This window comes from Dipteris shenzhenensis, chromosome 1 (assembly GCF_047967505.1).
Source record: "Dipteris shenzhenensis isolate YYH24624 ecotype China chromosome 1, Dip_SZ_1.0, whole genome shotgun sequence".
Classification (NCBI taxonomy): domain Eukaryota; kingdom Viridiplantae; phylum Streptophyta; class Polypodiopsida; order Gleicheniales; family Dipteridaceae; genus Dipteris; species Dipteris shenzhenensis.
Window position 1 is genome coordinate 6,284,539 of NC_141596.1, and position 5,388 is coordinate 6,289,926.

At 47.9% G+C, this 5,388-nt stretch overlaps 1 pseudogene; it reads left to right on the forward strand.

Annotated features, from left to right (window-relative positions):
• Positions 1–547: 547 nt before the first annotated feature.
• Positions 548–3,903, forward strand: LOC147905294 (pentatricopeptide repeat-containing protein At2g13600 pseudogene; annotated as a pseudogene).
• The last annotated feature ends 1,485 nt before the right edge of the window (positions 3,904–5,388 follow it).

Genomic DNA, 5,388 nt, shown 5'->3' on the forward strand with positions numbered 1-5,388 from the left:
ACTTGGATAGTCAATTGTCTAGCACAACACTCCACGTAGATTGCCCACACATCATGCTCATTGGGATGAGGAATTATGTGGTGCCTATTTTCCTCATCTTTGGATCGGACGGGAATAGCTCAAGGGATGGTTCCCAATTGTATGTACAAAATCGGTACTTAGCCTTTATGGGCATTCATGGGCATTCTGGGGAGCCGTCAAGAGCTGCATCCCAACCCTTGGAGTAGTGCAACTTTTTCCTTCCATGCAAAACATCTTGACCGGCTCTATTACCACTACTCGGTTTGACCGGGTAAATAAAGACTGCAGGTCATATCCGTGAACATCAGCCCTTGAATCAAATGCTGCAATTAAATAACTCGCGAATGGCAGCCCTTAAATCATTTTTTTTCTAATGGCGCAGATCGATATATGTCGGCCACCCAATCGTCGCGAGACAACGGGGACCACTCCATGCACAGGTGTTCCGATGCTGCACCCACCAATCCTCACATGACACATAGCCGGCCCCCCCCCCATCTGTCGACAGCCGGAAATGCAGCTCCGATCGCAGATCCGCAGGCTCGATCGTACCCGCGCCCCATTTTCATCCCGGGAATCTAGTCGATTCCCCATAGCTTCATGGGCATTTTGGCTGATGACGGCCAGCGTCATGTCTGCAAATGCTGGATGTGGGAGCTTCACAACCAAGGAGCCATCGACGAGACGAGATGTGTCTCCCACCATCTTTCTGGTTGGTACAGTCAATCTTTCTTCCTCCTGTTTGTGTTCTTGAAACAATTAATCTTCCTAGTTTGAGCAACGTATGGCTTCTAGTTCTTCTTAAGCATTGGCATCGGGCATGCCTCTTGCAATTGCAATTGAGCCATCGGGCATGCCTCTTGCGATTGAGCCGCTATACTTGGACTGGAGGCAGCTAGACAGAGTAGTCTGTTCCACGCCTCTAAGCTCGAATGTCTCTTGGAGACCGGGCCCTGAGGCTAGGGACGCAAAAATAGTATTTGGTGTTGACGAGGGCAAGTTCCTGGGATGGTCGGCAGTTCCCAATTCGACCACCGAGCTAAGCAGTCGCCGGACACCTAAGTGGGTAAGCGAGCTAGGAACCAGTAAGACCAGTAGTGCACAGACATTACATTGTGGCCTTCTCAAAAATGAAGACTACTGTCTTGAAAGCTTGAATGAGGAAATCCTCGGTGAGCTGGGTCCAAAGACGTGTGTGGCTACCTATGCCTCTCTTTTAAGGCGTTGCACCAATGCCAAGGCCCTGTCCGAGGGTAAATGCGTGCATGAACACATAAGGAAGCGTGGATATGCGGGCAACAGATTTCTGAGTAACCTTCTCGTCCAAATGTACAGCAAGTGTGGGAGCTTGGAGTACGCACGTGCTGTGTTTGACAAAATGGACGATCGGAATTTGTACTCTTGGACTATTATGATGGCTGCGTGTGCCCAGAACGGCAGCCTGGATGATGCGAGGACAGTGTTTGCAGAGATGCCAGAGCGGAATGTGGTCTCCTGGAATGCCATAATCGGAGCGTGCGCCCAGAATGGGCATGGGAAGGAGGCCCTGCAATTGTTTAGTCAAATGCAGGCAGAAGGCTTCAATTCAGAGAAGATCACCTTACTGGGTGTTGTGGATGCGTGTACCACTGTGGCAGCCATAGAAGAGGGGCGAGTGATCCACGCCATCGTTGTGGGCAATGGATGTGATTCAGATATTGTTGTGGGCACAGCTCTTGTTAATATGTATGGTAAGTGCAGGAGCCTAGATGATGCAAGGGAAGTGTTTACACAGATGCCAGAGAGGAATGTGATTTCCTGGACTGCCATGATCACTGTATGTGCCGAGAATGGGCATGGCAAGGAGGCCCTGCAATTGTTTAATCAAATGCTGGTGGCAGGCTTTGAGCCAGACAAGGTTGCATTTCTCTGTGTTGTGGATGCTTGTGCGAGTGTGAAAGCCCTAGAAGAAGGTCGAGCGATCCATGCTACTGTTGCTGGCAACGGATGGGAGTTGGATGTTGCTGTGGGGACAGCCCTTGTTTGTATGTATGGCAAGTGTACAAGCTTAGATGATGCGAGGGCTGTGTTTGCCAAGATGCCACAACGGAATGTGGTCTCCTGGAATGCCATAATCACAGCTTGTGCTGCGAATGGACTTAGCAAGGAGCTACTGCAGCTGTTTGCTCAGATGAAGACCGAAGGCTGCGAACCAGACATGGTCACCTCCGTTTGTGTTGTCGATGTCTGTGCCAGTGTGGCAGCCCTAGAAGAGGGGCGAGTGCTCCATGCTACTGTTGCCGAGAAAGGATGGGAGTCGGATGTTGTCGTGGGAACAGCTCTTGTTAATATGTATGGCAAGGGTGGGAGCTTGGATGATGCGAGGGCAGTGTTTGGAGAGTTGCCACAGCGGGATGTGGTCTCCTGGAGTGCCATGATTAGTGCTTTTGCCCAGAATGGGCATGGTAAGGAGGCTCTGCAACTGTTTCGTCAAATGTGGGAAGAAGGTTTGGGTGGAAATATGATCACCTTCATCTGTGTTGTTGATGCATGTGCCAGTGCGGCAGCCCTAGAAGAGGGTCGAGTGATCCATGCTACTGTTGCTGGAAATGGATGGGAGAAAGATGTGGTGGTAGGGACAGCCCTTGTCAATATGTATGGCAAGTGCGGTAGCCTAGATGATGCAAGGCCAGTGTTTGAAGAGATGCCACAGTGGGATGTGGTCTCCTGGAATGCCATCATCACTGCGTGCGCGCAGAATGGGCATGGCAAGGAGGCCTTGCAAATGTTTGGTCAAATGCTGGCTGAAGGTTTTGAGCCAGACAGCATCACTTTTATTTGTGTCCTCACCGCATGCAGTCATACAGGTCTGGTTGCAGATGGGAGGCGATACTTTGCCTCTATGAAGAGTAACCATGGCATTACTCCATCAAGGGACCATTATTTGTGCATGATTGATCTTCTTGGGCGAAGAGGACTCTTGAAAGAGGTAGAGGACCTGATCATTGATATGCCATTTGAACATGTTGCTCCGGCATGGTTAAGCTTGCTGGCATCATGCAGAATTCAGAATGATGTAGAGCGTGCAGTGCGTGCTGCAAGTTTTGTTTTTGAGTTAGATCCAAGGAATCCTACACCCTATGTATTACTGGCAAACATCCATGCTAATGCAGGTAGGTGGGATGATGTGATGAAGGTGAGAAAGGCAATGATTGATAATGGTGTGAAGAAAGTGCCAGGTCGCAGTTGTATTGAGGTGAATAATGTGGTGCATGAATTTGTTGCTGCAGACACATCGCATCCTCAACAGGAGGATATACATAATGAGTTGCGGAGGTTGAGTAGCTGCATGAAGGGGGCAGGATACGTGTCTGATACACATGCAGTGCTTCATGAAATGGATGAGGAAGAGAGAGAATACACGCTTAGCTACCATAGTGAGAAGCTGGCGATTGCCTTTGGGCTTATTTCCACTCCCCCTGGAACACTTATTCGTATCACCAAGAACCTTCGGGTGTGCTCTGACTGTCATTCTGCTGCAAAATTCATCTCCAAGGTTGTTCAATGAAAAATAATTGTGAGGGATGCTAATCGTTTACATCATATTGAGCATGGTGTATGTTCATGTGATGATTATTGGTGAGATAGTTGTTAGACATTTTTCCAAGATTTCTCTTACTTTGTGTGGATTCTTTTGTGCAGCCATGGGGCAAGAATGACTGCTTGCAAAAACCTTTTTACTCGTATTAGTTGCCAAAAAACTATGCAGATTGTTTTTGAAGAGACTTAAAACTTATGCAACTTAGTTCAAGAATGTCATGCAGTTCAAGAGACACCGGGGGTCTTTAGAAACCCACTATAGCTGCTTATGCTCACTGATGATGACATAAGCATTGCTTTGCTTGCTAGATATGTGTACCTTTTGTTTTTGATAAATTATTGCTAGCTCATCTCTCTTCTCCATTGTTTTCTTTTGTATTTTCAATGTAGAAATTTGTACAACAAAGATCTGAATTTGTACGATTGTGTATATTCTAGTCTTACAAAGGTATATGTATATAAAAATTCAAGCACTCAAGGACTACATTGTCACATTGAACAGTGATCTTTATTTTATCTTCCTAGCAATGGTGAGGATATTGTTATGACCTACTTATTTTGTAAAATGCCAGGTTTTGTTGGAGGTTAGAGAGGTCAACTCCCCACATCTGAGCCTCCACAGAGGAGAAGGGGGAGTTGTACTAGCAGCTTAGGATAGGAGCTGAGGGAAGCCACTTGGGCTGAGAAATAGGAAGCCATGGGGGCTGATATGAGAGAGAGAGAGAGAGAGAGAGAGAGAGATGTATTACCGTCTTTGGGAGGCCTTGTGGGCCTATGAGACAAAAGCACAATCCACGGGTAAGTCATACAATCCACTGTGGGCTGAGGTAAATGGCTCGCTATTGCCCTTGCTGACTGCTTTGCTACAAAAACTCAAAACTCAAAAACCAAAACTTGAAAACTAGTACTCAAAACTAGTACTCAAAAAAATATAGGCAGGTTCGATGGTGGCTCTTATGTGGGCTGCGAAGATGTGTCTTATTTGTGTGTGTCGGGTCGTCTCGCACTGAGTAGAGCTGGGATGGGCTGGACGTCCATCGTGCGTGCTCTGGTCAGCCTCTGCATCATGTGTGGTCTCTGTGTCCCTCCCTCCACCGCGTTGTGCTGTCTCTTCCCACTGATCCATGCTGTCCTTATGTCAGCTATCTTCTCCTCTACTCCCGTATGTCCTAGGGTTGGCTCAAAAGCATAAAAGTGTGTGACAAGTCGTTGCACACGGTCAGCCTTCCGTGGCATTTGTCACCTCCTACTGCCTGATGTGCTGCAATAAAGTCTCTTTGTGTTGCCGCATCTACATCAAATAGAAGCCAACGCAAACCTGGTCATGAAAAGGGCTCAGTCGGGAGAGTGGCCCAAAACCGTGTCCCTCTTGAAAGAGATAATGGTACCATCCTTGGATCTCATAGTATGCTGGGCAAGTGCATAGGAAGTGCTCCTCTTTCTCTACCTCTAGCAATGTGCATAGCTTCCATATCCTCTACTCCCTAGGCGTGCCTTTGGCTCTCCTTGCCTCGATCTTCAATTGGTGGGATGAGAGGCATATCTGTCCGATGGCAATCCTCAGTGCGTGTGAGACCCATCTGTCGTCCAGTTACCGAGGTCTAATAATCACCCCATCCTCTTATACTGTCAAGAAATGGTTGTGGTAGAACTGGATCTTGGTGGGGACTCCTGGTCCCTCCCCCCATGTGTAGATCCAACCGCATGATACGGTTGATCTCATCTCGTGAGATCTGGAGGGATGGGGCGTCCAAGCTATATTGAAAGGGGGGAAGGCGGTCCATTTGA